At 41.0% G+C, this 19,364-nt stretch overlaps 19 non-coding genes and 1 pseudogene across 19 annotated transcripts; all 20 read right to left on the reverse strand.

Moving 5' to 3' along the window:
- Positions 1-478: 478 nt before the first annotated feature.
- LOC116059089 lies at positions 479-619 on the reverse strand. Its single transcript, XR_004107217.1, has one exon. It is a non-coding gene; the product is annotated as a U4 spliceosomal RNA (small nuclear RNA).
- A 785-nt stretch (positions 620-1,404) lies between these two features.
- On the reverse strand, positions 1,405-1,545 carry LOC116059091. Its single transcript, XR_004107219.2, has one exon. It is a non-coding gene; the product is annotated as a U4 spliceosomal RNA (small nuclear RNA).
- A 782-nt stretch (positions 1,546-2,327) lies between these two features.
- LOC118493153 lies at positions 2,328-2,468 on the reverse strand. Its single transcript, XR_004895139.1, has one exon. It is a non-coding gene; the product is annotated as a U4 spliceosomal RNA (small nuclear RNA).
- A 705-nt stretch (positions 2,469-3,173) lies between these two features.
- Positions 3,174-3,314, reverse strand: LOC118493154. The gene has a single exon (XR_004895140.1). It is a non-coding gene; the product is annotated as a U4 spliceosomal RNA (small nuclear RNA).
- A 784-nt stretch (positions 3,315-4,098) lies between these two features.
- LOC118493155 lies at positions 4,099-4,239 on the reverse strand. Its single transcript, XR_004895141.1, has one exon. It is a non-coding gene; the product is annotated as a U4 spliceosomal RNA (small nuclear RNA).
- A 705-nt stretch (positions 4,240-4,944) lies between these two features.
- LOC118493156 lies at positions 4,945-5,085 on the reverse strand. Its single transcript, XR_004895142.1, has one exon. It is a non-coding gene; the product is annotated as a U4 spliceosomal RNA (small nuclear RNA).
- A 704-nt stretch (positions 5,086-5,789) lies between these two features.
- Positions 5,790-5,930, reverse strand: LOC118493157. Its single transcript, XR_004895143.1, has one exon. It is a non-coding gene; the product is annotated as a U4 spliceosomal RNA (small nuclear RNA).
- A 784-nt stretch (positions 5,931-6,714) lies between these two features.
- LOC118493158 lies at positions 6,715-6,855 on the reverse strand. The gene has a single exon (XR_004895144.1). It is a non-coding gene; the product is annotated as a U4 spliceosomal RNA (small nuclear RNA).
- Positions 6,856-7,559: 704 nt separating this feature from the next.
- LOC118493159 lies at positions 7,560-7,700 on the reverse strand. The gene has a single exon (XR_004895145.1). It is a non-coding gene; the product is annotated as a U4 spliceosomal RNA (small nuclear RNA).
- Positions 7,701-8,484: 784 nt separating this feature from the next.
- Positions 8,485-8,625, reverse strand: LOC118493160. Its single transcript, XR_004895146.1, has one exon. It is a non-coding gene; the product is annotated as a U4 spliceosomal RNA (small nuclear RNA).
- A 705-nt stretch (positions 8,626-9,330) lies between these two features.
- LOC118493146 lies at positions 9,331-9,471 on the reverse strand. Its single transcript, XR_004895130.1, has one exon. It is a non-coding gene; the product is annotated as a U4 spliceosomal RNA (small nuclear RNA).
- Positions 9,472-10,176: 705 nt separating this feature from the next.
- On the reverse strand, positions 10,177-10,317 carry LOC118493161. The gene has a single exon (XR_004895147.1). It is a non-coding gene; the product is annotated as a U4 spliceosomal RNA (small nuclear RNA).
- Positions 10,318-11,022: 705 nt separating this feature from the next.
- On the reverse strand, positions 11,023-11,163 carry LOC116059092. Its single transcript, XR_004107220.2, has one exon. It is a non-coding gene; the product is annotated as a U4 spliceosomal RNA (small nuclear RNA).
- A 785-nt stretch (positions 11,164-11,948) lies between these two features.
- On the reverse strand, positions 11,949-12,089 carry LOC118493147. Its single transcript, XR_004895131.1, has one exon. It is a non-coding gene; the product is annotated as a U4 spliceosomal RNA (small nuclear RNA).
- Positions 12,090-13,505: 1,416 nt separating this feature from the next.
- On the reverse strand, positions 13,506-13,646 carry LOC116059090. The gene has a single exon (XR_004107218.1). It is a non-coding gene; the product is annotated as a U4 spliceosomal RNA (small nuclear RNA).
- A 705-nt stretch (positions 13,647-14,351) lies between these two features.
- On the reverse strand, positions 14,352-14,541 carry LOC116059083 (annotated as a pseudogene).
- Positions 14,542-15,246: 705 nt separating this feature from the next.
- Positions 15,247-15,387, reverse strand: LOC116059084. The gene has a single exon (XR_004107213.1). It is a non-coding gene; the product is annotated as a U4 spliceosomal RNA (small nuclear RNA).
- A 785-nt stretch (positions 15,388-16,172) lies between these two features.
- Positions 16,173-16,313, reverse strand: LOC116059085. Its single transcript, XR_004107214.1, has one exon. It is a non-coding gene; the product is annotated as a U4 spliceosomal RNA (small nuclear RNA).
- A 705-nt stretch (positions 16,314-17,018) lies between these two features.
- Positions 17,019-17,158, reverse strand: LOC118493163. Its single transcript, XR_004895149.1, has one exon. It is a non-coding gene; the product is annotated as a U4 spliceosomal RNA (small nuclear RNA).
- Positions 17,159-17,943: 785 nt separating this feature from the next.
- Positions 17,944-18,084, reverse strand: LOC118493148. The gene has a single exon (XR_004895132.1). It is a non-coding gene; the product is annotated as a U4 spliceosomal RNA (small nuclear RNA).
- Between the last annotated feature and the right edge of the window lie 1,280 nt (positions 18,085-19,364).

Consider the following 19,364-nt stretch of genomic DNA (forward strand, 5'->3'; position numbering starts at 1 on the left):
CCCACAGTCTATGATGGCCACAGTCTCCGTGACACACCCACCTGTCACTCACAGCGGACCAGCCCTCAATTACACAGAAATTGAATCCTTAAAATAATTGAAAACGGGTTAGTTCACCCACTATGTCATTGTCATGAACAGGAAATTTGGCTATAGAGACCCACCCGGTTTTTGTACTAAGCTGTTAACATGGTTACTTCTGCTGTAAATTTGGGCATTTCAGCATAGATGTCAATGGTGACTGCCTCACTTTTGGAGCCAGCCTCGAGTGGCCATTCGAGGAAATGCAGTTTAGCGACTTACACAATGGCTGGAAGTACCATATTATTTGGATAATGTAATATGTTAAAGTACGGTACAACTTGGACAGCATTGGATAATTACGTTTCATCAAGATATTTAAAAGTCAAAAGAGCTTACTACCTGTAGCTGACTATATTTCAAGTCATTAACTTTACTATTTGTACAGAAGGTATAGTCTCCCATGAGACTAACAAAAATTGCCAGAGCTGACTATATTTCAAGTCATCTCGGCGGGGTATTGGGTTAAGTTTTCAACCAGCAATAATCACGTCTCAGTACAACTTCATAGACTATGAAATTGCCGCTGCGAAAGAACGCATTAATCTCATACAACATTAAACTGGACCTCGTTTAGCACTCACAACACACATGGTGCATTTTTCCAACCTCACGGGGTGTACAGTCATATTGATGATGCATGTGATTGGCTTCTTGACCATAAACCACGCCTTTTCCACGAGGTCACGGCTGAGCAGGTATATACCATAAACCGTATGAAACATGGTCCATAGTTTTTCCAGAGTTATTGTGTGGCGAATGAAGCCCACAGTCTATGATGGCCACAGTCTCCGTGACACACCCACCTGTCACTCACAGCGGACCAGCCCTCAATTACACAGAAATTGAATCCTTAAAATAATTGAAAACGGGTTAGTTCACCCACTATGTCATTGTCATGAACAGGAAATTTGGCTATAGAGACCCACCCGGTTTTTGTACTAAGCTGTTAACATGGTTACTTCTGCTGTAAATTTGGGCATTTCAGCATAGATGTCAATGGTGACTGCCTCACTTTTGGAGCCAGCCTCGAGTGGCCATTCGAGGAAATGCAGTTTAGCGACTTACACAATGGCTGGAAGTACCATATTATTTGGATAATGTAATTTGTTAAAGTACGGTACAACTTGGACAGCATTGGATAATTACGTTTCATCAAGATATTTAAAAGTCAAAAGAGCTTACTACCTGTAGCTGACTATATTTCAAGTCATTAATTTTACTATTTGTACAGAAGGTATAGTCTCCCATGAGACTAACAAAAATTGCCAGAGCTGACTATATTTCAACTCATTAATTTTACTATTTGTACAGAAGGTATAGTCTCCCATGAGACTAACAAAAATTGCCAGAGCTGACTATATTTCAAGTCATCTCGGCGGGGTATTGGGTTAAGTTTTCAACCAGCAATAATCACGTCTCAGTACAACTTCATAAACTATGAAATTGTCGCTGCGAAAGAACGCATTAATCTCATACAACATTAAACTGGACCTCGTTTAGCACTCACAATACACATGGTGCATTTTTCCAACCTCACGGGGTGTACAGTCATATTGATGATGCATGTGATTGGCTTCTTGACCATAAACCACGCCTTTTCCACGAGGTCACGGCTGAGCAGGTATATACCATAAACCGTATGAAACATGGTCCATAGTTTTTCCAGAGTTATTGTGTGGCGAATGAAGCCCACAGTCTATGATGGCCACAGTCTCCGTGACACACCCACCTGTCACTCACAGCGGACCAGCCCTCAATTACACAGAAATTGAATCCTTAAAATAATTGAAAACGGGTTAGTTCACCCACTATGTCATTGTCATGAACAGGAAATTTGGCTATAGAGACCCACCCGGTTTTTGTACTAAGCTGTTAACATGGTTACTTCTGCTGTAAATTTGGGCATTTCAGCATAGATGTCAATGGTGACTGCCTCACTTTTGGAGCCAGCCTCGAGTGGCCATTCGAGGAAATGCAGTTTAGCGACTTACACAATGGCTGGAAGTACCATATTATTTGGATAATGTAATTTGTTAAAGTACGGTACAACTTGGACAGCATTGGATAATTACGTTTCATCAAGGTATTTAAAAGTCAAAAGAACTTACTACCTGTAGCTGACTATATGTCAAGTCATTAACTTTACTATTTGTACAGAAGGTATAGTCTCCCATGAGACTAACAAAAATTGCCAGAGCTGACTATTTCACTCATTAATTTTACTATTTGTACAGAAGGTATAGTCTCCCATGAGACTAACAAAAATTGCCAGAGCTGACTATATTTCAAGTCATCTCGGCGGGGTATTGGGTTAAGTTTTCAACCAGCAATAATCACGTCTCAGTACAACTTCATAGACTATGAAATTGCCGCTGCGAAAGAACGCATTAATCTCATACAACATTAAACTGGACCTCGTTTAGCACTCACAACACACATGGTGCATTTTTCCAACCTCACGGGGTGTACAGTCATATTGATGATGCATGTGATTGGCTTCTTGACCATAAACCACGCCTTTTCCACGAGGTCACGGCTGAGCAGGTATATACCATAAACCGTATGAAACATGGTCCATAGTTTTTCCAGAGTTATTGTGTGGCGAATGAAGCCCACAGTCTATGATGGCCACAGTCTCCGTGACACACCCACCTGTCACTCACAGCGGACCAGCCCTCAATTACACAGAAATTGAATCCTTAAAATAATTGAAAACGGGTTAGTTCACCCACTATGTCATTGTCATGAACAGGAAATTTGGCTATAGAGACCCACCCGGTTTTTGTACTAAGCTGTTAACATGGTTACTTCTGCTGTAAATTTGGGCATTTCAGCATAGATGTCAATGGTGACTGCCTCACTTTTGGAGCCAGCCTCGAGTGGCCATTCGAGGAAATGCAGTTTAGCGACTTACACAATGGCTGGAAGTACCATATTATTTGGATAATGTAATATGTTAAAGTACGGTACAACTTGGACAGCATTGGATAATTACGTTTCATCAAGATATTTAAAAGTCAAAAGAGCTTACTACCTGTAGCTGACTATATTTCAAGTCATTAACTTTACTATTTGTACAGAAGGTATAGTCTCCCATGAGACTAACAAAAATTGCCAGAGCTGACTATATTTCAAGTCATCTCGGCGGGGTATTGGGTTAAGTTTTCAACCAGCAATAATCACGTCTCAGTACAACTTCATAGACTATGAAATTGCCGCTGCGAAAGAACGCATTAATCTCATACAACATTAAACTGGACCTCGTTTAGCACTCACAACACACATGGTGCATTTTTCCAACCTCACGGGGTGTACAGTCATATTGATGATGCATGTGATTGGCTTCTTGACCATAAACCACGCCTTTTCCACGAGGTCACGGCTGAGCAGGTATATACCATAAACCGTATGAAACATGGTCCATAGTTTTTCCAGAGTTATTGTGTGGCGAATGAAGCCCACAGTCTATGATGGCCACAGTCTCCGTGACACACCCACCTGTCACTCACAGCGGACCAGCCCTCAATTACACAGAAATTGAATCCTTAAAATAATTGAAAACGGGTTAGTTCACCCACTATGTCATTGTCATGAACAGGAAATTTGGCTATAGAGACCCACCCGGTTTTTGTACTAAGCTGTTAACATGGTTACTTCTGCTGTAAATTTGGGCATTTCAGCATAGATGTCAATGGTGACTGCCTCACTTTTGGAGCCAGCCTCGAGTGGCCATTCGAGGAAATGCAGTTTAGCGACTTACACAATGGCTGGAAGTACCATATTATTTGGATAATGTAATTTGTTAAAGTACGGTACAACTTGGACAGCATTGGATAATTACGTTTCATCAAGGTATTTAAAAGTCAAAAGAACTTACTACCTGTAGCTGACTATATGTCAAGTCATTAACTTTACTATTTGTACAGAAGGTATAGTCTCCCATGAGACTAACAAAAATTGCCAGAGCTGACTATATTTCACTCATTAATTTTACTATTTGTACAGAAGGTATAGTCTCCCATGAGACTAACAAAAATTGCCAGAGCTGACTATATTTCAAGTCATCTCGGCGGGGTATTGGGTTAAGTTTTCAACCAGCAATAATCACGTCTCAGTACAACTTCATAGACTATGAAATTGCCGCTGCGAAAGAACGCATTAATCTCATACAACATTAAACTGGACCTCGTTTAGCACTCACAACACACATGGTGCATTTTTCCAACCTCACGGGGTGTACAGTCATATTGATGATGCATGTGATTGGCTTCTTGACCATAAACCACGCCTTTTCCACGAGGTCACGGCTGAGCAGGTATATACCATAAACCGTATGAAACATGGTCCATAGTTTTTCCAGAGTTATTGTGTGGCGAATGAAGCCCACAGTCTATGATGGCCACAGTCTCCGTGACACACCCACCTGTCACTCACAGCGGACCAGCCCTCAATTACACAGAAATTGAATCCTTAAAATAATTGAAAACGGGTTAGTTCACCCACTATGTCATTGTCATGAACAGGAAATTTGGCTATAGAGACCCACCCGGTTTTTGTACTAAGCTGTTAACATGGTTACTTCTGCTGTAAATTTGGGCATTTCAGCATAGATGTCAATGGTGACTGCCTCACTTTTGGAGCCAGCCTCGAGTGGCCATTCGAGGAAATGCAGTTTAGCGACTTACACAATGGCTGGAAGTACCATATTATTTGGATAATGTAATATGTTAAAGTACGGTACAACTTGGACAGCATTGGATAATTACGTTTCATCAAGATATTTAAAAGTCAAAAGAGCTTACTACCTGTAGCTGACTATATTTCAAGTCATTAACTTTACTATTTGTACAGAAGGTATAGTCTCCCATGAGACTAACAAAAATTGCCAGAGCTGACTATATTTCAAGTCATCTCGGCGGGGTATTGGGTTAAGTTTTCAACCAGCAATAATCACGTCTCAGTACAACTTCATAGACTATGAAATTGCCGCTGCGAAAGAACGCATTAATCTCATACAACATTAAACTGGACCTCGTTTAGCACTCACAACACACATGGTGCATTTTTCCAACCTCACGGGGTGTACAGTCATATTGATGATGCATGTGATTGGCTTCTTGACCATAAACCACGCCTTTTCCACGAGGTCACGGCTGAGCAGGTATATACCATAAACCGTATGAAACATGGTCCATAGTTTTTCCAGAGTTATTGTGTGGCGAATGAAGCCCACAGTCTATGATGGCCACAGTCTCCGTGACACACCCACCTGTCACTCACAGCGGACCAGCCCTCAATTACACAGAAATTGAATCCTTAAAATAATTGAAAACGGGTTAGTTCACCCACTATGTCATTGTCATGAACAGGAAATTTGGCTATAGAGACCCACCCGGTTTTTGTACTAAGCTGTTAACATGGTTACTTCTGCTGTAAATTTGGGCATTTCAGCATAGATGTCAATGGTGACTGCCTCACTTTTGGAGCCAGCCTCGAGTGGCCATTCGAGGAAATGCAGTTTAGCGACTTACACAATGGCTGGAAGTACCATATTATTTGGATAATGTAATTGTTAAAGTACGGTACAACTTGGACAGCATTGGATAATTACGTTTCATCAAGATATTTAAAAGTCAAAAGAGCTTACTACCTGTAGCTGACTATATTTCAAGTCATTAACTTTACTATTTGTACAGAAGGTATAGTCTCCCATGAGACTAACAAAAATTGCCAGAGCTGACTATATTTCAAGTCATCTCGGCGGGGTATTGGGTTAAGTTTTCAACCAGCAATAATCACGTCTCAGTACAACTTCATAGACTATGAAATTGCCGCTGCGAAAGAACGCATTAATCTCATACAACATTAAACTGGACCTCGTTTAGCACTCACAACACACATGGTGCATTTTTCCAACCTCACGGGGTGTACAGTCATATTGATGATGCATGTGATTGGCTTCTTGACCATAAACCACGCCTTTTCCACGAGGTCACGGCTGAGCAGGTATATACCATAAACCGTATGAAACATGGTCCATAGTTTTTCCAGAGTTATTGTGTGGCGAATGAAGCCCACAGTCTATGATGGCCACAGTCTCCGTGACACACCCACCTGTCACTCACAGCGGACCAGCCCTCAATTACACAGAAATTGAATCCTTAAAATAATTGAAAACGGGTTAGTTCACCCACTATGTCATTGTCATGAACAGGAAATTTGGCTATAGAGACCCACCCGGTTTTTGTACTAAGCTGTTAACATGGTTACTTCTGCTGTAAATTTGGGCATTTCAGCATAGATGTCAATGGTGACTGCCTCACTTTTGGAGCCAGCCTCGAGTGGCCATTCGAGGAAATGCAGTTTAGCGACTTACACAATGGCTGGAAGTACCATATTATTTGGATAATGTAATTTGTTAAAGTACGGTACAACTTGGACAGCATTGGATAATTACGTTTCATCAAGGTATTTAAAAGTCAAAAGAACTTACTACCTGTAGCTGACTATATGTCAAGTCATTAACTTTACTATTTGTACAGAAGGTATAGTCTCCCATGAGACTAACAAAAATTGCCAGAGCTGACTATATTTCACTCATTAATTTTACTATTTGTACAGAAGGTATAGTCTCCCATGAGACTAACAAAAATTGCCAGAGCTGACTATATTTCAAGTCATCTCGGCGGGGTATTGGGTTAAGTTTTCAACCAGCAATAATCACGTCTCAGTACAACTTCATAGACTATGAAATTGCCGCTGCGAAAGAACGCATTAATCTCATACAACATTAAACTGGACCTCGTTTAGCACTCACAACACACATGGTGCATTTTTCCAACCTCACGGGGTGTACAGTCATATTGATGATGCATGTGATTGGCTTCTTGACCATAAACCACGCCTTTTCCACGAGGTCACGGCTGAGCAGGTATATACCATAAACCGTATGAAACATGGTCCATAGTTTTTCCAGAGTTATTGTGTGGCGAATGAAGCCCACAGTCTATGATGGCCACAGTCTCCGTGACACACCCACCTGTCACTCACAGCGGACCAGCCCTCAATTACACAGAAATTGAATCCTTAAAATAATTGAAAACGGGTTAGTTCACCCACTATGTCATTGTCATGAACAGGAAATTTGGCTATAGAGACCCACCCGGTTTTTGTACTAAGCTGTTAACATGGTTACTTCTGCTGTAAATTTGGGCATTTCAGCATAGATGTCAATGGTGACTGCCTCACTTTTGGAGCCAGCCTCGAGTGGCCATTCGAGGAAATGCAGTTTAGCGACTTACACAATGGCTGGAAGTACCATATTATTTGGATAATGTAATATGTTAAAGTACGGTACAACTTGGACAGCATTGGATAATTACGTTTCATCAAGATATTTAAAAGTCAAAAGAGCTTACTACCTGTAGCTGACTATATTCAAGTCATTAACTTTACTATTTGTACAGAAGGTATAGTCTCCCATGAGACTAACAAAAATTGCCAGAGCTGACTATATTTCAAGTCATCTCGGCGGGGTATTGGGTTAAGTTTTCAACCAGCAATAATCACGTCTCAGTACAACTTCATAGACTATGAAATTGCCGCTGCGAAAGAACGCATTAATCTCATACAACATTAAACTGGACCTCGTTTAGCACTCACAACACACATGGTGCATTTTTCCAACCTCACGGGGTGTACAGTCATATTGATGATGCATGTGATTGGCTTCTTGACCATAAACCACGCCTTTTCCACGAGGTCACGGCTGAGCAGGTATATACCATAAACCGTATGAAACATGGTCCATAGTTTTTCCAGAGTTATTGTGTGGCGAATGAAGCCCACAGTCTATGATGGCCACAGTCTCCGTGACACACCCACCTGTCACTCACAGCGGACCAGCCCTCAATTACACAGAAATTGAATCCTTAAAATAATTGAAAACGGGTTAGTTCACCCACTATGTCATTGTCATGAACAGGAAATTTGGCTATAGAGACCCACCCGGTTTTTGTACTAAGCTGTTAACATGGTTACTTCTGCTGTAAATTTGGGCATTTCAGCATAGATGTCAATGGTGACTGCCTCACTTTTGGAGCCAGCCTCGAGTGGCCATTCGAGGAAATGCAGTTTAGCGACTTACACAATGGCTGGAAGTACCATATTATTTGGATAATGTAATTTGTTAAAGTACGGTACAACTTGGACAGCATTGGATAATTACGTTTCATCAAGGTATTTAAAAGTCAAAAGAACTTTCTACCTGTAGCTGACTATATGTCAAGTCATTAACTTTACTATTTGTACAGAAGGTATAGTCTCCCATGAGACTAACAAAAATTGCCAGAGCTGACTATATTTCAACTCATTAATTTACTATTTGTACAGAAGGTATAGTCTCCCATGAGACTAACAAAAATTGCCAGAGCTGACTATATTTCAAGTCATCTCGGCGGGGTATTGGGTTAAGTTTTCAACCAGCAATAATCACGTCTCAGTACAACTTCATAGACTATGAAATTGCCGCTGCGAAAGAACGCATTAATCTCATACAACATTAAACTGGACCTCGTTTAGCACTCACAACACACATGGTGCATTTTTCCAACCTCACGGGGTGTACAGTCATATTGATGATGCATGTGATTGGCTTCTTGACCATAAACCACGCCTTTTCCACGAGGTCACGGCTGAGCAGGTATATACCATAAACCGTATGAAACATGGTCCATAGTTTTTCCAGAGTTATTGTGTGGCGAATGAAGCCCACAGTCTATGATGGCCACAGTCTCCGTGACACACCCACCTGTCACTCACAGCGGACCAGCCCTCAATTACACAGAAATTGAATCCTTAAAATAATTGAAAACGGGTTAGTTCACCCACTATGTCATTGTCATGAACAGGAAATTTGGCTATAGAGACCCACCCGGTTTTTGTACTAAGCTGTTAACATGGTTACTTCTGCTGTAAATTTGGGCATTTCAGCATAGATGTCAATGGTGACTGCCTCACTTTTGGAGCCAGCCTCGAGTGGCCATTCGAGGAAATGCAGTTTAGCGACTTACACAATGGCTGGAAGTACCATATTATTTGGATAATGTAATATGTTAAAGTACGGTACAACTTGGACAGCATTGGATAATTACGTTTCATCAAGATATTTAAAAGTCAAAAGAGCTTACTACCTGTAGCTGACTATATTTCAAGTCATTAACTTTACTATTTGTACAGAAGGTATAGTCTCCCATGAGACTAACAAAAATTGCCAGAGCTGACTATATTTCAAGTCATCTCGGCGGGGTATTGGGTTAAGTTTTCAACCAGCAATAATCACGTCTCAGTACAACTTCATAGACTATGAAATTGCCGCTGCGAAAGAATGCATTAATCTCATACAACATTAAACTGGACCTCGTTTAGCACTCACAACACACATGGTGCATTTTTCCAACCTCACGGGGTGTACAGTCATATTGATGATGCATGTGATTGGCTTCTTGACCATAAACCACGCCTTTTCCACGAGGTCACGGCTGAGCAGGTATATACCATAAACCGTATGAAACATGGTCCATAGTTTTTCCAGAGTTATTGTGTGGCGAATGAAGCCCACAGTCTATGATGGCCACAGTCTCCGTGACACACCCACCTGTCACTCACAGCGGACCAGCCCTCAATTACACAGAAATTGAATCCTTAAAATAATTGAAAACGGGTTAGTTCACCCACTATGTCATTGTCATGAACAGGAAATTTGGCTATAGAGACCCACCCGGTTTTTGTACTAAGCTGTTAACATGGTTACTTCTGCTGTAAATTTGGGCATTTCAGCATAGATGTCAATGGTGACTGCCTCACTTTTGGAGCCAGCCTCGAGTGGCCATTCGAGGAAATGCAGTTTAGCGACTTACACAATGGCTGGAAGTACCATATTATTTGGATAATGTAATATGTTAAAGTACGGTACAACTTGGACAGCATTGGATAATTACGTTTCATCAAGATATTTAAAAGTCAAAAGAGCTTACTACCTGTAGCTGACTATATTTCAAGTCATTAACTTTACTATTTGTACAGAAGGTATAGTCTCCCATGAGACTAACAAAAATTGCCAGAGCTGACTATATTTCAAGTCATCTCGGCGGGGTATTGGGTTAAGTTTTCAACCAGCAATAATCACGTCTCAGTACAACTTCATAGACTATGAAATTGCCGCTGCGAAAGAACGCATTAATCTCATACAACATTAAACTGGACCTCGTTTAGCACTCACAACACACATGGTGCATTTTTCCAACCTCACGGGGTGTACAGTCATATTGATGATGCATGTGATTGGCTTCTTGACCATAAACCACGCCTTTTCCACGAGGTCACGGCTGAGCAGGTATATACCATAAACCGTATGAAACATGGTCCATAGTTTTTCCAGAGTTATTGTGTGGCGAATGAAGCCCACAGTCTATGATGGCCACAGTCTCCGTGACACACCCACCTGTCACTCACAGCGGACCAGCCCTCAATTACACAGAAATTGAATCCTTAAAATAATTGAAAACGGGTTAGTTCACCCACTATGTCATTGTCATGAACAGGAAATTTGGCTATAGAGACCCACCCGGTTTTTGTACTAAGCTGTTAACATGGTTACTTCTGCTGTAAATTTGGGCATTTCAGCATAGATGTCAATGGTGACTGCCTCACTTTTGGAGCCAGCCTCGAGTGGCCATTCGAGGAAATGCAGTTTAGCGACTTACACAATGGCTGGAAGTACCATATTATTTGGATAATGTAATTTGTTAAAGTACGGTACAACTTGGACAGCATTGGATAATTACGTTTCATCAAGATATTTAAAAGTCAAAAGAGCTTACTACCTGTAGCTGACTATATTTCAAGTCATTAACTTTACTATTTGTACAGAAGGTATAGTCTCCCATGAGACTAACAAAAATTGCCAGAGCTGACTATATTTCAAGTCATCTCGGCGGGGTATTGGGTTAAGTTTTCAACCAGCAATAATCACGTCTCAGTACAACTTCATAGACTATGAAATTGCCGCTGCGAAAGAACGCATTAATCTCATACAACATTAAACTGGACCTCGTTTAGCACTCACAACACACATGGTGCATTTTTCCAACCTCACGGGGTGTACAGTCATATTGATGATGCATGTGATTGGCTTCTTGACCATAAACCACGCCTTTTCCACGAGGTCACGGCTGAGCAGGTATATACCATAAACCGTATGAAACATGGTCCATAGTTTTTCCAGAGTTATTGTGTGGCGAATGAAGCCCACAGTCTATGATGGCCACAGTCTCCGTGACACACCCACCTGTCACTCACAGCGGACCAGCCCTCAATTACACAGAAATTGAATCCTTAAAATAATTGAAAACGGGTTAGTTCACCCACTATGTCATTGTCATGAACAGGAAATTTGGCTATAGAGACCCACCCGGTTTTTGTACTAAGCTGTTAACATGGTTACTTCTGCTGTAAATTTGGGCATTTCAGCATAGATGTCAATGGTGACTGCCTCACTTTTGGAGCCAGCCTCGAGTGGCCATTCGAGGAAATGCAGTTTAGCGACTTACACAATGGCTGGAAGTACCATATTATTTGGATAATGTAATTTGTTAAAGTACGGTACAACTTGGACAGCATTGGATAATTACGTTTCATCAAGGTATTTAAAAGTCAAAAGAACTTACTACCTGTAGCTGACTATATGTCAAGTCATTAACTTTACTATTTGTACAGAAGGTATAGTCTCCCATGAGACTAACAAAAATTGCCAGAGCTGACTATATTTCAGCTCATTAATTTTACTATTTGTACAGAAGGTATAGTCTCCCATGAGACTAACAAAAATTGCCAGAGCTGACTATATTTCAAGTCATCTCGGCGGGGTATTGGGTTAAGTTTTCAACCAGCAATAATCACGTCTCAGTACAACTTCATAGACTATGAAATTGCCGCTGCGAAAGAATGCATTAATCTCATACAACATTAAACTGGACCTCGTTTAGCACTCACAACACACATGGTGCATTTTTCCAACCTCACGGGGTGTACAGTCATATTGATGATGCATGTGATTGGCTTCTTGACCATAAACCACGCCTTTTCCACGAGGTCACGGCTGAGCAGGTATATACCATAAACCGTATGAAACATGGTCCATAGTTTTACCAGAGTTATTGTGTGGCGAATGAAGCCCACACCGTGCGTTCATGGACATCGGAAAAACGTTTTTCCGAGTGAAAACGTCATCATTCACGTCCCTTCCTGTCGGAATCAGAGGTGGGAAACTCGGGCCAGATTTTGCTAACCGAGTTTCCCAGTTGGTGACGCGTTGTTGACAACTGACGTTTGATGTAGGCGATTTTGGTTCACTGAACATATTTCAATGACAATAAACTGTTTATTGTGGACAAATGCCTCTGCTGAGAAACATGCACAGACATAACATGTTTCAAATTATTCATAAATAGGCCTATGTATAAAAAAACAACAACACATTATCCGTGTCCTTTCCTGTTCTTTGTCCTGCAGATAACACAAACACCTGACGATGTGCTGCTTGTATGCTCGCATAAGAAAACAGCAGCAAATTATTGTAGCCTCCATGTTTTCACCAGGTTTTCACACACCTGATGCTCAAGGCTACGCCCAACATTTGGTGGCAGTCATGCAAAAAGTTGTTATGCCAAACGCCAATATAACAGAAGAAGAAGAACACGCATACCAACCATCCTAACCATGTGAACACTGGTAGTCGGAAAAACAACGTAATCACGGGGGCGGTCCCTGTTATTCCGAGGTGGCATGAACGCGCCAAAAGTCTACGATGGCCACAGTCTCCGTGACACACCCACCTGTCACTCGTAGCGGACCAGCCCTCAATTACACAGAAATTGAATCCTTAAAATAATTGAAAACGGGTTAGTTCACCCACTATGTCATTGTCATAAACAGGAAATTTGGCTATAGAGATCCACCCGGTTTTTGTACTAAGCTGTTAACATGGTTACTTCTGCAGTAAATTTGGGCATTTCAGCATAGATGTCAATGGTGACTGCCTCACTTTTGGAGCCAGCATCGAGTGGCCATTCGAGGAAATGCAGTTTAGCCACCTACACAATGGCTGGAAGTACCATATTATTTGGATAATGTAATTTGTGAAAGTACTGTACAACTTGGACAGCATTGGATAATTACGTTTCATCAAGATATTTAAAAGTCACAAGAAGATACTACCTGTAGCTGACCTGTAGCTAACTATATTTCAAGTCATTAGTTTTACTATTTGTACAAAAGGTATAGTCTCCCATGAGACTAACAAAAATTGCCAGAGCTGACTATATTTCAACTCATTAATTTTACTATTTGTACAGAAGGTATAGTCTCCCATGAGACTAACAAAAATTGCCAGAGCTGACTATATTTCAAGTCATCTCGGCGGGGTATTGGGTTAAGTTTTCAACCAGCAATAATCACGTCTCAGTACAACTTCATAGACTATGAAATTGCCGCTGCGAAAGAACGCATTAATCTCATACAACATTAAACTGGACCTCGTTTAGCACTCACAACACACATGGTGCATTTTTCCAACCTCACGGGGTGTACAGTCATATTGATGATGCATGTGATTGGCTTCTTGACCATAAACCACGCCTTTTCCACGAGGTCACGGCTGAGCAGGTATATACCATAAACCGTATGAAACATGGTCCATAGTTTTTCCAGAGTTATTGTGTGGCGAATGAAGCCCACAGTCTATGATGGCCACAGTCTCCGTGACACACCCACCTGTCACTCACAGCGGACCAGCCCTCAATTACACAGAAATTGAATCCTTAAAATAATTGAAAACGGGTTAGTTCACCCACTATGTCATTGTCATGAACAGGAAATTTGGCTATAGAGACCCACCCGGTTTTTGTACTAAGCTGTTAACATGGTTACTTCTGCTGTAAATTTGGGCATTTCAGCATAGATGTCAATGGTGACTGCCTCACTTTTGGAGCCAGCCTCGAGTGGCCATTCGAGGAAATGCAGTTTAGCGACTTACACAATGGCTGGAAGTACCATATTATTTGGATAATGTAATTTGTTAAAGTACGGTACAACTTGGACAGCATTGGATAATTACGTTTCATCAAGGTATTTAAAAGTCAAAAGAACTTACTACCTGTAGCTGACTATATGTCAAGTCATTAACTTTACTATTTGTACAGAAGGTATAGTCTCCCATGAGACTAACAAAAATTGCCAGAGCTGATTTCACTCATTTTCATTTGTCAGATAGTCTCCCAGACTACAAAAATGCCGAGTGACTATTTCAGTCTCGGCGGGGTATTGGGTTAAGTTTTCAACCAGCAATAATCACGTCTCAGTACAACTTCATAGACTATGAAATTGCCGCTGCGAAAGAACGCATTAATCTCATACAACATTAAACTGGACCTCGTTTAGCACTCACAACACACATGGTGCATTTTTCCAACCTCACGGGGTGTACAGTCATATTGATGATGCATGTGATTGGCTTCTTGACCATAAACCACGCCTTTTCCACGAGGTCACGGCTGAGCAGGTATATACCATAAACCGTATGAAACATGGTCCATAGTTTTTCCAGAGTTATTGTGTGGCGAATGAAGCCCACAGTCTATGATGGCCACAGTCTCCGTGACACACCCACCTGTCACTCACAGCGGACCAGCCCTCAATTACACAGAAATTGAATCCTTAAAATAATTGAAAACGGGTTAGTTCACCCACTATGTCATTGTCATGAACAGGAAATTTGGCTATAGAGACCCACCCGGTTTTTGTACTAAGCTGTTAACATGGTTACTTCTGCTGTAAATTTGGGCATTTCAGCATAGATGTCAATGGTGACTGCCTCACTTTTGGAGCCAGCCTCGAGTGGCCATTCGAGGAAATGCAGTTTAGCGACTTACACAATGGCTGGAAGTACCATATTATTTGGATAATGTAATATGTTAAAGTACAGTACAACTTGGACAGCATTGGATAATTACGTTTCATCAAGATATTTAAAAGTCAAAAGAGCTTACTACCTGTAGCTGACTATATTTCAAGTCATTAACTTTACTATTTGTACAGAAGGTATAGTCTCCCATGAGACTAACAAAAATTGCCAGAGCTGACTATATTTCAAGTCATCTCGGCGGGGTATTGGGTTAAGTTTTCAACCAGCAATAATCACGTCTCAGTACAACTTCATAGACTATGAAATTGCCGCTGCGAAAGAACGCATTAATCTCATACAACATTAAACTGGACCTCGTTTAGCACTCACAACACACATGGTGCATTTTTCCAACCTCACGGGGTGTACAGTCATATTGATGATGCATGTGATTGGCTTCTTGACCATAAACCACGCCTTTTCCACGAGGTCACGGCTGAGCAGGTATATACCATAAACCGTATGAAACATGGTCCATAGTTTTTCCAGAGTTATTGTGTGGCGAATGAAGCCCACAGTCTATGATGGCCACAGTCTCCGTGACACACCCACCTGTCACTCACAGCGGACCAGCCCTCAATTACACAGAAATTGAATCCTTAAAATAATTGAAAACGGGTTAGTTCACCCACTATGTCATTGTCATGAACAGGAAATTTGGCTATAGAGACCCACCCGGTTTTTGTACTAAGCTGTTAACATGGTTACTTCTGCTGTAAATTTGGGCATTTCAGCATAGATGTCAATGGTGACTGCCTCACTTTTGGAGCCAGCCTCGAGTGGCCATTCGAGGAAATGCAGTTTAGCGACTTACACAATGGCTGGAAGTACCATATTATTTGGATAATGTAATTTGTTAAAGTACGGTACAACTTGGACAGCATTGGATAATTACGTTTCATCAAGGTATTTAAAAGTCAAAAGAACTTACTACCTGTAGCTGACTATATGTCAAGTCATTAACTTTACTATTTGTACAGAAGGTATAGTCTCCCATGAGACTAACAAAAATTGCCAGAGCTGACTATATTTCAACTCATTAATTTTACTATTTGTACAGAAGGTATAGTCTCCCATGAGACTAACAAAAATTGCCAGAGCTGACTATATTTCAAGTCATCTCGGCGGGGTATTGGGTTAAGTTTTCAACCAGCAATAATCACGTCTCAGTACAACTTCATAGACTATGAAATTGCCGCTGCGAAAGAACGCATTAATCTCATACAACATTAAACTGGACCTCGTTTAGCACTCACAACACACATGGTGCATTTTTCCAACCTCACGGGGTGTACAGTCATATTGATGATGCATGTGATTGGCTTCTTGACCATAAACCACGCCTTTTCCACGAGGTCACGGCTGAGCAGGTATATACCATAAACCGTATGAAACATGGTCCATAGTTTTTCCAGAGTTATTGTGTGGCGAATGAAGCCCACAGTCTATGATGGCCACAGTCTCCGTGACACACCCACCTGTCACTCACAGCGGACCAGCCCTCAATTACACAGAAATTGAATCCTTAAAATAATTGAAAACGGGTTAGTTCACCCACTATGTCATTGTCATGAACAGGAAATTTGGCTATAGAGACCCACCCGGTTTTTGTACTAAGCTGTTAACATGGTTACTTCTGCTGTAAATTTGGGCATTTCAGCATAGATGTCAATGGTGACTGCCTCACTTTTGGAGCCAGCCTCGAGTGGCCATTCGAGGAAATGCAGTTTAGCGACTTACACAATGGCTGGAAGTACCATATTATTTGGATAATGTAATATGTTAAAGTACGGTACAACTTGGACAGCATTGGATAATTACGTTTCATCAAGATATTTAAAAGTCAAAAGAGCTTACTACCTGTAGCTGACTATATTTCAAGTCATTAACTTTACTATTTGTACAGAAGGTATAGTCTCCCATGAGACTAACAAAAATTGCCAGAGCTGACTATATTTCAAGTCATCTCGGCGGGGTATTGGGTTAAGTTTTCAACCAGCAATAATCACGTCTCAGTACAACTCATAGACTATGAAATTGCCGCTGCGAAAGAACGCATTAATCTCATACAACATTAAACTGGACCTCGTTTAGCACTCACAACACACATGGTGCATTTTTCCAACCTCACGGGGTGTACAGTCATATTGATGATGCATGTGATTGGCTTCTTGACCATAAACCACGCCTTTTCCACGAGGTCACGGCTGAGCAGGTATATACCATAAACCGTATGAAACATGGTCCATAGTTTTTCCAGAGTTATTGTGTGGCGAATGAAGCCCACAGTCTATGATGGCCACAGTCTCCGTGACACACCCACCTGTCACTCACAGCGGACCAGCCCTCAATTACACAGAAATTGAATCCTTAAAATAATTGAAAACGGGTTAGTTCACCCACTATGTCATTGTCATGAACAGGAAATTTGGCTATAGAGACCCACCCGGTTTTTGTACTAAGCTGTTAACATGGTTACTTCTGCTGTAAATTTGGGCATTTCAGCATAGATGTCAATGGTGACTGCCTCACTTTTGGAGCCAGCCTCGAGTGGCCATTCGAGGAAATGCAGTTTAGCGACTTACACAATGGCTGGAAGTACCATATTATTTGGATAATGTAATTTGTTAAAGTACGGTACAACTTGGACAGCATTGGATAATTACGTTTCATCAAGGTATTTAAAAGTCAAAAGAACTTACTACCTGTAGCTGACTATATGTCAAGTCATTAACTTTACTATTTGTACAGAAGGTATAGTCTCCCATGAGACTAACAAAAATTGCCAGAGCTGACTATATTTCAACTCATTAATTTTACTATTTGTACAGAAGGTATAGTCTCCCATGAGACTAACAAAAATTGCCAGAGCTGACTATATTTCAAGTCATCTCGGCGGGGTATTGGGTTAAGTTTTCAACCAGCAATAATCACGTCTCAGTACAACTTCATAGACTATGAAATTGCCGCTGCGAAAGAATGCATTAATCTCATACAACATTAAACTGGACCTCGTTTAGCACTCACAACACACATGGTGCATTTTTCCAACCTCACGGGGTGTACAGTCATATTGATGATGCATGTGATCTTTAATAGTAAGCCTTTTTTAGCAGACTACTCATCCTCAACACCTGGCTCCAGCTTACATGCAACATCCACAAGATAGGTTTTATTGACAATTTTAAAGTGATTTGGGAAAGTTGCTCCCTGTTCAGCAATACACGCGGCAGCCAGATGCTATGTGGGAATCTGCGGTACGCCCTGCAGACTCAAACCTTTGATTGACTATTTGCACCCCGTAAACACACGCACAAGCACACTTCCCAGTCACACTCTCCCATAAGCTCTCACTCCTTTACAAATAACTCTGCTAACCCACAGACCAGCGATATCATTCCAGTAAAAATCAATAATATCAGTAATCAGAGGTACAGCGCTACACGCTCCTCTGTGCTTCATTTGGAGCAGCCACCCATTCATAATCCCATAATCATGGTGTCTGTCCCCCGACTGAGATCGGTAAAATCAAACGTAATCCAACGAGGTGCTATACTTAACAACCTAATTGGAATTAAAACAACCACTGCAACGATAGAACAGAATAGGAGAATCAAATGTGGACTATTAAATATTAGCTCTCTGCAGTAATATTGGTAAACAATTTGTTATCAGATAATCAAATTGATCTATTCTGTCTTACTGAAACCTGGCAGGGCCATGAAGAATAATACTCAAATTCCACGAGGCTCAGGCCGAGGAGTGGGAGTTGCAGCCATATTTGACTCAAGCCTGTTAATTAATCCTAAACCTAAACTAAATTATAACTCGTTTGAAAGTCTTGTTCTTAATCTTCAGTATCCAACATGGAAAACAGTACAGTCTATTATATTTGTTGTTGTTTACCGAGCTCCAGGTCCGCATTCTGAATTTTTATCTGAATTCTCAGAGTTTTTATCATGTGTAGTCCTAAAATCAGACAAAGTACTTATTGTAGGTGATTTTAATATCCATGTGGACATAGACAGCAATAGCCTTAGTACTGCTTTCAACTCACTACTAGATTCAATTGGTTTCAGTCAGAGGGTGCATAAGGCCACGCACTGTTTTAACCACACCCTCGACCTTGTGCTGTCATATGGCATCAAAATTGAAGATTTAATAGTATTTCCACTGAATTCTTTATTATCAGACCATTTTTTAATAACTTTCAAATACTTACAATCCGACTATCCGAAACTAAATAAAAGCTTCTACACTA

The sequence above is a fragment of the Sander lucioperca genome, chromosome 14 (genome assembly GCF_008315115.2).
Source record: "Sander lucioperca isolate FBNREF2018 chromosome 14, SLUC_FBN_1.2, whole genome shotgun sequence".
In the NCBI taxonomy this organism is placed as follows: Eukaryota; Metazoa; Chordata; class Actinopteri; order Perciformes; family Percidae; genus Sander; species Sander lucioperca.